A 12297-nucleotide genomic window follows, 5' to 3' on the forward strand; every position below is an offset into this window, starting at 1 on the left:
GGAGAAGCAGACTCCTCACTGAGTGCAGAGCCCAACATGGGGCTCCGTCACAGGACCCCCAAGATCATGACCCAAGCCTAAATCAAGAGTCAGACGTTTAACCGGCTGGGCCACTCAGATACCCCCAAATTTGTTTTTTTCAATGAACATGTATTTTATAATTGAAGATAGATGTATTCCTACTTTTAAAGAAAAACTATATTCAAGAGCTTGGAGCAGAGTTTACCTATTATGGTGTCATTTTGTGTCATGATGATATAACTTTTTTTTTTTTGCCTTGGAACATATTGACATTCATTTATTTAAAGATAATGTGACATATTTGTGTTCATTAAGGTAGTCTGTCGATATAAACATGAATGCCCATCGTATATAAGGAAATAAAATGAAAAAAATTGCAATCAGAGCTTTTGCACTGCTAAAAATTGCTCATAGTAAATTGAGGAAATTGCGTTATGGCTATTTCAAACACAATTGCAATGACTATAAGGAAACAAAATCACAGCTTGATGACTGCTGTGCCAGAACATTCATTCCACCTAAAAGAGAACACTGGAGCTGAGCTAACGGTCATCTGCTTCAATACAAGCCCTCTGTCTGTTCAAGAGTGATTGTCCCTTCATCTTCCCCCATTGCACTGGGGGGATGCAGAGAGGCGGGGAAACAGTGAGTACAGTATATACTTCAGAAGAACATAACTGGAGATGATGCTATGCAATAAGCGGTTTTCATATTTTTTAAAGATTTTATTTATTTGAGTGAGAGAGAGATCATGAGCAGGGGTAGGTCAGTGGGGCAGGGGCAGACTCCCCACTAAGCAAGAAGCCTGACATGGGGCTCGATCCCAGGACCCTGGGATCATGACCTAAGCCAAAGGCAGAGGCTTTACCGACTGAGCCACCCAGGTGCCCCTAAACTGCTTTAATATTAACCAAAGAATGCATATGGTGGAAGGTTGCAAATATGGCTTAAAGATTCATACTTACATCAGAATTTTCTTATTAATGCTGTAATTCATCCACCAGGCTACTGACTTACTCCAGCCAATCACTAATTTTCAAAGATTCACATCTGGAAAGCAACAACAGCAACAACAACAAAACCCAAACAGCAGAAGTGGGGATTAAAATAAATGGAAATGCTAAAAAAATTATCATTTTAATGTAACCTAATTCGCAACTTTTTGATGCCCTAAGAAAAAGCATTATTTTGAAGGTGTCACCGGAGACACAGTATCACATATCAAAGCCAAATTAAAGAGTTTCCTTGCAAGTGGCTCTAATTAGTGGCCCTCCTGGAACTTAACAGAGCCGTGTTTTCATTCCGTACCACCCACGCTGTCGTCTTATCTCAACTTTACTGCTCTTTATCCGAGAGCACTGATAGGGCTCCCGTGTTTCAAAGTTAATACCCATTTGGGCAGGGTTTCCTCTTACAGAAGAATAATTAAGAAGCTTCACTGGCGGATCAAATAAGTCATTTTCACGCACACCAAGAAGTTGCTAGAGAGATGAGAAATAACCTTTTCATCTGCATCTTCAGAATTCTGTGTGTGATAGGCTTCTCACAATGATATTTTTACTCTAGGGTAGCAGGGAAAAGGTAAGAAAGTATATGTTAATGCATGTCAGTTCTAATCCACGTTCACCATCAGAAAATGCATCTGCGCATAAAATCTACAACTTTATTCGCTGGGAAAGAATGACGCAGGCTCATGGGACTACATTGAGTTGATAACTAATTCTCTGATTGTGTTTTTCTTCCTTTATCAGTGTTTTGACTAGAAAGCCGGTATTATTTGCTGAGAAATGTAAAAGTGCTTATAATCAGGGTTTGTACGTGGTAATAGTCTCACTTTTTAAAAAGTAGAATGTGCCTTGAATTTTAAGGCATCATAAGTGAAGTGCATGGACTCCACCTAGGTTCTGCGCCCACAGGCTCACCGGGGAGGACGAAGGACAGAGAGATCTTGTCATCCCTCCTCTTCCAGCCCACTGAGGGGCGTCTTGGTGTGGTGGCCAAAGTGACCAGGCACGCACGGTTTCCATTCCATCGTCCTGGCTGCAGCTGTGGAAACTACTTCCCACATCCTCTCAAAGCTAGGTTCTCAGTGTAAATTAGGATTATGGGATTTGGAGGAGAAGAGAGCCTGGAGCACAGCTACCAGCTGTGTCTTGGAATCACAACCCTAGTGTGTCTCCAAGGTCATTCTCCTGGACAGTTAGTTCTATTTCCTTCTGGGTGGGAGGTTGCAACCGTTTTAAGCCCTTAGAAATTTACAAACCTAAAGAATTTGTGTGCAATGTAAATAACGCCGTAGCCATGTTTCCACTAGAGAAACTTGCTTTTCCGTCGAAACCCGGGAAAAGTTGTCCAGAGAACATAGAATGAGGGTGAAATTGGATGGGACATTTGCACATATTGGTCAAAGAAAATTTTTGGTGGAACACCCCATCCGAATTGTCACAGAGAAATGATGTCTATGTAGTCCAGACTTTCCCTAACAGTGCTGATTTAAAATACTAAGTATTTAATTTTGGGTTGGAAAACAGGATCAAAGTAAGTACATCTTTCCAAGGACTAAAAATATAGTCTTCATAGCCAGTCCTGTGATGTGAAAATGAACTGAGACTACAGGTTACTACTGAGTGGGCTGAAGAAACAGCCGACACGATGCCTTACCCTCTGTGGTGCTCTCCATCCCATTTTGTACACTTTTCATGAATCCATAAGGCAGCCACCTCGCCTGCTCTCCAGTGGGGATGTTCAACCCCTGACTCCCCATCCCACTACTTCCCCCTCGCACTTCTGGTCGACCATCCAATTAGCTTACCTTGAGTCAACTGCCCATCCATTGGCTGGGAGAGCAGAGAGTATCTCAATTAAGAATGCCACTAAGACTGCACACAAGGTAGAGTAACTCCCCCAAAAGCAAGGAGGGTCCTACACTGGTGGCCATAGGAGGCAAACCCCTTAGCATACATGACCCATCATGACAGGCACCATCTGACGCTTCACGATGCCCTTCTAGTCCTCTCTTCATACCCAGCTGTCATATATGTGACACCCTTTCCCCTACATACTTTTGTACTATCATTCCCTACACTTAGCCTGTCCCCTCCAGTTCATTTTCAAGAACCCCATTCAGTTATCACCTCTTGAGGCCTTCTCTGATAACTCCCTCCTTCTTTGTCTCCCCTCTAGGATGGACACGTTCCCACACCATTCAGGGTTATCCTGATAAGTTCAGGTCCTCTGTGCTCCTAACTTTCTTCCCATAGACTGTGGGCTCCCTACAGGCAGGATAATGTCCAGCTTCCCCGACTAACCGCCAATGCTTACTGCAGCATCAAGTAGCGGAGAGCCATGGAAACCAGTCCTCTTGCTTATTAATAAACCCAGTATGGGTACTCTCCCTTGGACAGCGCTGAGAAAAAGCAAGCTCAGCTGTTCAACTCTCCTTCAGACTCTACTGTTTGTCCAAGACCAGTCCTTTTACAATGTTACTATATTGTTTAGCCGTTGACCATATTTTTACATCGGTCTATTATGTGAGGTCTGCTTCTCGAGCGAGAAGAGTGGCCTTGTCCTCATCTTGTTACCGTTGTCAGCCCTAGAGCAGCGTGGCCCTCCTCGATTTAGCCACAAAATTATATTCCTTAGTCTCTGTGCTTGTGACGCCGCACAGCAGCTGATACCAGGTCCCTTGGTAGATCTCAGAGCCCTCTGCGCTCTGGTTTGCCACCAGGTATCTGCACCGCGGGGCTAGTAATGCCTGTCGCGGGCGTGTTGGGAGTTCATTAGGAAAAGACACGTAAAGCATCTAGTACGGGCTCAGCCGCAGAGCATGCCCTCGCCCCGGACGTAATTCAGCACGTGCCGGAGAAGGCCTTGTGCGTACTGAGCTGCGAGATCCGGGACCGAACCAACAGCCCCACGAGACCTAGCGATCCGCTACTCGACGTCGACCGCATGCATCCTTCGCTGCTTTAATGGAAGATTTCCCTGAGGGCAGACACGTGCTCGGACCCCCTTTCCCAGCTGAGGGAGGTGCTAAGTAGAGGCTGCCAGGCGGGGCTTCCGCAAGGCCGAGCTCCCAAGTCTCGCCCCAGATTTGCGGTGGGAAGCCCAGCCCGAGCGGAGACAGCCCGGGTCCCGGGGTCCCGGGGTCCCTGACTGACCCTTCCTCTCAGGAGGGAGAGAGGCAGCCTTGCGGTAAGGCTCGGGCCGGGCGTCCGGGGGTTCTGTGACACGCTCCCGCGTGTCGGGCAGCAGGTGCGGGGCCGACGGCCGGGCCCCGCCGGGTCCCAGGACTGCCGCCCGCGCGGGGGTCCCCGGGCACACCGCTGGCCAGTGGGAGCGCGGCCGTCAGAGCGGGATGGCCTGAGAGCGGGACCCAGGTCCCGGCTGCCCGTCCCGCGGACACCCGAGGGCCGAAGCCCGGACCCCCCCGCCCCCCCGCCACTTCCTTTCGGCCGCCGCCCCGCCGCCGCCGGCTTTGAAAGCGCGCAGAGTCGCTGGCTGCCTCCCGGGCCGCCTTGGGCTGCCATTGGCTGATGCGTGTCACGTGCGGCGGCGCGCGGCGGCGATTGGCTCAGGACGGCGGCGAGGGTGGGGCGGCGAGCGCGGCCCGGGAGCGACTCTCAGCCCCTGCGCCGGCGGCCGCGGGGGCGGGAGCGGGCGGTTGAGGGGTGAGCTGGGGGCGCGGCGCGGGGCGGCGGCGCCGGCGGCTGCGGAAGCGTCCTCTCTGTGCGCGGTGAGTGCGGCAGGGCGGGGAGGGAGGGCCGGTGGGCCTGGCGCGTCTCCGGAGAGATGGACGTCCGCGCTGTGTCGCCCAAGCCGGGATCCCGACGCGTCAGCCGCGGGTGGGAAGCGGGTGAGGAGCAAGGGGGCCTGACGCGGGGCGGGGGTCGTTCCGCCATCTGCACCCGGCAAGCTGACGCCGGGATAGAAACCCAAGCCCGCCGTCTGCGGCCCCGGAGCCCCCTGCGCGCGACCCCGCCGCGGGCGCCTTGGGCCGGCGCCGCCCCTCGCCCCTGGTGCTGGGGCCCTCACGTGCAGGGGCCCCCAGGTGTGGGTGTCCTCAGGTGCGGGGGCCCCTACGTGTGGGTGTTCTTAGGTGCCGAGGACCCCAGGTGTGAGTGTCCCCAGGTGCAGGGTGCCCCCAGGTGTGGGTGTCCTCAGGTGCGGGGACTCTCCCCCTCGCGGGTCCCCAGGTGCAAGGCACCCGGCGCTCAGGGGCTGCATCTCTCCCCTGGCCTGGCAGGGACGCCGCTGCGGGCCTTGCGGGGGTCCTGAGCAGGTGCGCTAGGTCTGGCAAAGCGCTCTCAGGGTTGCTCCCCTCCTCCCTTCCCTTCAGTCTGTGTAGCGCTTCCTTCCATGCTCCTCTGACCCTCACGGAAAAATCCAGGCCCAAGGCAGTTCTCTTCAAGCAGCACGTCGTGGAAAGGCGTCTAGAAGCCACTGTTCACCCCCGAGGCCGCCAGTCTGGCTCAGTTATTTGCGCGCCCTGCCGCGTCGCTCTGCTGTAACGAACAGTCTCCTTCAGGGTCACAGGAAAGTTTCATGCAGAAATCTGGAAATTGGGGCGCCTGGGTGGCTCAGTGGGTTGAGCCTCTGCCTTTGGCTCAGGTCATGACCTCAGGGTCCTGCGGGGAGGCTGCTTCCCCCTCTCTGCCTGCCTCTCTGCCTACTTGTAATCTCTGTCAAATAAATGAATAAAATCTTAAAAAAAAAAAGAAAAGAAATTTGGAAATTATCCTGAGGACAGACCCTAAATTACGGTTTTCTTTAAGGCACATCTCATCCTTTTTGCCAACTAAAAATGCCTCAGAATCTGAAGATTTTCTTTAGCTTTAAAGTAAGCTGTACAGTAGGTGTGAAAATGTACACGTTGGAATGTTTCTTTTCTAGTGACTTCAGCTGTTCTTTCTCACAGCACTTCAGTCTTACCAAAAGATACATTTAATTATTTAGTTTACTCACCTTTTCTAAAAAGTTGAATAATCAAAATATTTCTTTGCAAATATAAACTCTGTCTTTTAATGCACTTAATGTGTTGTTACTGGGGAAAAAAATAGGTTATTTTTTTCTGGTTCCTGTGAGGCAGCATGGAGTAGAGGAAATAATGTGGGTTTTGGTTTAAGGAAGAACTGATATTCTAATCTTCAGTTCCAACACTTTCTTGACTTTGGGCCTTGGAATTCCTGGAGGATTCTCACTTTGCTCATCTTGAAGATGGGACAGTGTCTCCAGGGTTTTATCTGAGACAGTGGGTAGAAAACCCTTGGAGAATACTAAGACGACTGTTTTTCTACTGTTCTCTTTCTCCTTCACTGTTTTTAGAGCAGATTTGTGAGTTCCAATCGTGCTATAATATTCAATGTCATTTTCATTTTCAAAAAATAGGCAACTTATTTTTGAGAATCTACTCTGTGTGAGGCAGTAAAAAAATCCATAAAAATAATAAGGAGCCACCTTTTACATTTTTTGATAAATTAGAGGGCATGGACTATTAAACTCCTAATCACTTTCCTTTCTATGACTAAAATCACCCATTTGTTAGTAAATACATAGGAACACTTTTTAGTATCGGGTCTTATGTTAAGTGGAGGGGATATATCGAGGAAGGCAAAGAAGGTCCCTGATCTTACAGAAATAGGGGGGGAAAAACCAATAAAACAAGGTAATTGCAGATTGAACAATAAAACTGTACAGCCTCTGAATGTTAACATGAGAAGGAACTCTGTTTCTCACTGAGTTTAATTTGTAACAAAATAGTGGTTGGAAAATTCTAAAAACTCTTGAGTCTCAATTAAGGTTGTTACAAGTACTTTGTGTGGGATGCCTGGGTGGCTCAGATGGTTAAATGTCTGCCTTAGGCTCAGGTCATGATCTCAGGATCTGGGATCTAGCCCCACGCTGAGCTCCCTGCTCAGAGGGGAGCCTGCTTCTCCCTCTCCCTCTGCCTCTCCCCTTGCTTGTGCTCTCTCTGTCTCTCTTTCTCTCTCAAATGAATAAAGCTTTAAAAATCTTTTTTAAAAATTGCAATTAAAAATATAAAAGTAGTTTTTGTGTTAGAAAATAGGAAACTCTAGGAAAATAAATGAGCACAACTGAAGATTTTTAGGTCTGAAGTATTTTTGCAGTTGATCTAAGAGATGTAACTTATGCTTGTTCCATAAAAATGTCAATGCTTTGATAGTTCTTTGGCTTAATTTCTAAGAAGTTATAATGTTATTCTCTCTTGGAAATCATTTCCTTTAATGGCAATTAGAATGGACACCTAGAAAATTGTGACCCCAAAAATCTATCTTTGTGGTCTCTAAAATTATCTTTTTAAAAAAATATATTTTATTTATTTATTTGACAGAGATCACAAGTAGGCAGAGAGGCAGGCAGAGAGAAAGGAGGAAGCAGGCTCCCTGCTGAGCAGAGAGCCTGATGCGCTTGATCCCAGGATCCTGAGATCATGACCTGAGCTGAAGGCAGAGGCTTTAACCCACTGAGCCACCCAGGCGCCTCTCTAAAATTATCTTGTTAGAGGTTTATTTATTTATTTTAGAGAGCATGTAAGCAGGGGTAGGGGCAGAAGGAAAGGGAGAGAAGCAGGGTCTCTGGATCTTTTTACTGGAGAATGGTATTAAAATCCAGGATTTGCTCTGATGTGCTCATTGCTACTGGGGTGTCATTGTTTTTAGGTCCTATGAGTGAGAAGAGCTAGGAAATAAACATCTGTATATTTACTTTCCTGTGTGTGCATACATCTCTATTCTTTTTACTTTTACTCCTCAGTTTCTGTAGTAAGCTGAATAGAAGTTCCCAATGATGTCTCAGACTCTAATTCAGAACTCCACAGTTCATTCTAAGCCTTTGCCCCTTTACTTACCGGTTATCTGTAACCTCCTACTCCCAGCAGTGAAAAACCTGGCTTCTGCCATTCACCATGTTTTTACTTCTTTTTTCAGCCCCATTATATGTGTTCACTATCAAAATCATTAACCAGCACCTCCATGAGAAACAGAGTTTCCAACTCTAGTGGGAATGTATAGTTCCTTTTGTTTTGTCTTTCAGTTTCCAGTCTTTTCCAAACTACACAGGTCCCTTTCTCCTGTGGGTTTATGTTATATATTTATATATTTGAAATACAATTAAATTCTTTTTTTTTTAAAGATGTATTCATTTATTTGAGAGAGAGAGAAAGCGAGCATGTGCACACATGAGCAGGGGAAGGGCAGGGTGGGAGAGAGAGAATCTGAAGCAGTCTTCACGCTGCATATGGAGCCTGACTAGGTTCAATCCCATGGCCCGGAGACTGGCCTGAGCTGAAATCAGGAGCTGAACACTTAACTGACTGAGCCACCCAAGTGTCCCATAATACAATGAAACTCTTTTGTCATAGTCTGCATCCCCCTTCTCTTCACTCCCCAGTTGATTTTTTAATTTGCATTTTAAAATATTGCATTAAAGTTTATTCTTCATGCTCTAAAATAGTTCTGGGGGTTTTGACAGATGGATAGCATCACGTATCCACCACTGTAGCTGCCTTCCGAATGGTACTACCGGGCCGCACTCATTCCCACCAGCAGGGAAAGAGGGTTCCTGTTGCTCTCCACCATGACAGCATTTGATATTGCTGGTTTTCTTGAGTTTTTGTTTTTTGCTATTCTAGTAGATGTATAATGGTATATCATTATGTTTTTAACTAGCTTCCCCGAAATGAGAATCTTTTTATATGCTTATTTTCATCTGTAGATCTTTAATAAGGTATCTGTTCAGATCTTTTGCCCATTTTTTTTGTTTCAGTAAAATAAAATAACAAGGTTTTATTTTTAATTTCAAAGTAAAGCTCAAACACTACAGAAGTGTATAAAGGAATAAAATAAGATAAACACTTGCTTTCTTGGTCCAAATGTAAATCTTTTAAAACTGGTGTTAGCCGATTGACCCATGTGCCGCCAGTTTCGCCCTATGTTTCTAATGCACAAATGCATTTTTCTATCATTTTGAAAATTTTTAGAGATACATGTAGCTAGACTAAAATTATTACTCTGCATTTGCTTTCATTTTTTAACTTATTACTGTATTACAGTCAATTTTCCAGCTCAGTACATGTAAACCTAACTTGGTGGAAACATAACTGGTTTGTATTCCATGAGAAATATTAGAATGTGTTAGAATTTGCACAACCGTTTCTTACTCTCAAAAGAATTCAAATTAATACCAGTTTCTTTTCTATAAGGAAAATACTACAGCAACCACAATTTATAAACACTGATGGCCTTTTCAGGTTTTTTTCTTAAATAGAAATACTATACGTAGATACCTGTAATATCTCTAATGACCCAACCAATATATGAGCAGGAAACAGTAGTAGTTAGTCCTCCTGCAAATGTTAAATTCATCTTCTCTCTGTCCTGGAACCTGTCCTTCCTGCCACCATGTTCTCCTTCCCACCCCCGCCCTCTCTCCTTACCCTCTCTCTCATTTTGCCAATTTGGAAAAATTGAGTTGTCTTCTTATTATTCAGCCTTAAAAGTTCTTGACATATGCACTGGGTGCATGTCCTTTATCAAATGTGGGATTTGCAGATATTTTCTCCCAGTGTGTCTTCTCATCCTCTTCAGTGGCTTTGACAGAGTTCTGGGTTTTCATTTTAATTAAATCCAACTTGAAAGTTTCTTTGTTCATAAATTTGCTTTTGCTTTGTACTTAAAACTCATCACCAAACCCAAGATCATGCAGATTTCCCCCTGTGTTTTCTTCTAGAAATTTTATAGTGTCTGCATTTTACATATAGGTCAGTGATCTGTTTCGAGTTAATATTTGTGTGAGGTTTAGTTTCTTGCATGTACTTCCAGTGTCTGGCATCAATTGTTGAATGGCTGTTCTTTCTCTATTGATTTGTCTTGGCACCTTTGTCAAAATGGACTGTGTTTTTGTGGGTCTGTTTCTAAGCTCTGTTATGTACCGTTGGTGGATGAGTCCATTCTTTTGCCCCTTTGTGGTCATTGCTTTATAGTAAGTCCTGAAATCAGGTAGTATGAGTCCTCCAACTTTGTTCTCCTTTTCTAGAATTGAATTGGCTGTCCTAATACCTTTACTTGTTCATATAAATGTTAGAACAAGGTTAAGTATGTTTCCAAAAAGCTGGCTGAGACTTCAGTAGGAATTGCATGAAGCTAAGGGAGAATTGACATCTTTAGTATGTTGGGTCTTCCAATTCAAGAATGCTGATTCTGTACATTATTTTGTTACCTCTGCACCTAGGAACTTAATTTTGGGGACTGCTATTATAAATGTGTTGTTTTTTAAAATTCATATTCCAAGTATTCATTGCTGGCATATAGAAAAGCAGTTGACTTTTAGATCATGATCATGTACTTTTCAACTTGGCTAAATTCACTTATTACGTACAGGAATTATTTGGTAGATTCTTTGGGGTTTTCTGCATAGACAGTTATGTTGCTTGTGAATAAAGACAGTTGTATTTCTTTTTATCCAATTTGTGTACCTCTTATTTTCCTTGTGTGATTATACTAGTTAGGACTTTTATTATGAAGTTGAATTAGAAGTGGTGAGAGAGGACATCCTTGCTTCATTTAGGGAGAAAACTTATCTCACTGTTTAGTATGATGTTAGCTGTGATTTTTAAAAATAGTCTTAATATATTAAGGAAGTTCCCTTCTAAGTTTTTTGAGAGTTTTTATCATGAATGGGTTTTGAACTTTCTGCTGCATATATTAATATAATCCTATCTTCTTTATTTTTTAATTTTATTATTATTATTTTTAAAGATTTGATTTATTTGACAGAGAGCAGGAGAAAGCACAAGCAGGGGGAGGTGTGGGGGGGGGCAGTGGGAAGGCACGCTCCCCAGGTCATGAGCTAAAGGCAGACACTTAACTGACTGAGCCACAGAATCCCAATCCTGTCTTTTTTTCATTGAGTCCATTAATATGATGAATCACATTGATTGATTTACAAATGTTGAATGAGCCTTGCATTGGAATTAACCCCATGTGATCATGATGTTTTGCCCTTTTCATGTAGTCAGTTTGTTGGATTCAACCTGAGCCAAAGGCACATGCTCAACCAACTGAGCCACCCAGGTGCCCCTCATTTCCCTCTTTTAATGGACATCTTTCCCCCAAAGCATCGCTGGTTCCGAGTCAGGTTTTCTGTATTTAGTTGCTTTGTCCCTTGGTGCCAGGGAGGACTTTCCCTGGTTGTCCTGTCCTACATCAGAGGGAAGGTGCTTAGCATTTGGAAAGCACTTAAGGCCATAGTTGAGTAACAAGGAAGGTGAGGAGGGAGAAACTCTCAGGTATTTCCCATCTAAATTCTGTCTTCTCAAGGTTCTAAGTATTGGAAATCATCTTGAAGCATGAGCTAGTGTCACCTTATTGGGCACATCGTTTTTGCAAAAGTTTAACAGGCAATAAAAGGCAAAACTTGGGGCACCTGGCTCAGTTGGTGGAAGGTCCAATACTTGATCTCAGGACCTGATTTCAGGTTTGTGAGTTCAAGCCCTCATGTTGCATGTGGAACCTATTTTAAAAAATGCAAAACTTAAAAATAATTATACACAACAGAAAAAGTAATATGGCAACTGCAAATTATATTATGATCTCCACACATGTTCCCAGTGGAGACTCCATGACACCATCAGTGAGTTCAACACACTCTGAGCACTGAGGACGGCGGACACAGGGCAAGTGTCGTAGCGCCCGCCGACAAGGAGGATCTGCCGAAGCTCCTGCCCAGTAAAAGGGGTTCCCTGATCGCGGGGACATTGGAGAGGGGTCCCCAGGTAAGGATTCTCTTTCTCACGGAATTTTAGCCACATGAGAAGCAGTGGCCTGTCTACAAGGGAACGTTTCGGTCCGGTGACCAAACATACAGACCACGACTGAAATGTCTGTCTGTCCCTGAGATAGGGAAGCTGTAGGGGATCCACTTGCCAAACTGGAGTGGCCCAGCAGGTGGTCCAGAGTCTGGGAGCAGAGCAGTTTTCCCCGAACTGGGCTCGGAACGGGTGGGACAAGCAAAGTAGGCACTTTCTGTGGCCCTATTAGCTCTCCCCTCCCCAGTGCTGGTTCGTGAATGCTGTTACGGTGTCAGGAGACCAGTGCTTTAAAGCATGTACAGTGGTAAGTACTGGGAATTTTGGAACTTCTGGTGGGCAGATTGTTATTTGGCCCAAACCAGAGTTCTCCCTTTTAATCAAACCAACAATTATTTGATTTCTAATATTATTTTTCCTTTTCTGGGACCAATTTTTGAGATCTTTGGTTA

The 12297-nt window shown here is 45.0% G+C and overlaps 1 protein-coding gene across 3 annotated transcripts in view; it reads left to right on the forward strand.

Moving 5' to 3' along the window:
• The first annotated feature begins 4713 nt into the window (after window positions 1-4713).
• PTPDC1 (protein tyrosine phosphatase domain containing 1) overlaps window positions 4714-12297 on the forward strand; it is a 52212-nt gene continuing 44628 nt past the window's right edge. For 2 of the 3 annotated variants that reach the window (XM_044266064.1, XM_044266065.1), the window contains exons 1-2: window positions 4714-4756; window positions 11649-11812. The gene's annotated coding sequence lies outside the window, so the exon portion shown is untranslated. The remainder of the gene's footprint in view (window positions 4757-11648; window positions 11813-12297) is intronic. The other variant, XM_044266063.1, reaches the window with a different exon arrangement.

This window comes from Neovison vison, chromosome 9 (genome assembly GCF_020171115.1).
Source record: "Neovison vison isolate M4711 chromosome 9, ASM_NN_V1, whole genome shotgun sequence".
NCBI classification, from domain to species: Eukaryota; Metazoa; Chordata; class Mammalia; order Carnivora; family Mustelidae; genus Neogale; species Neogale vison.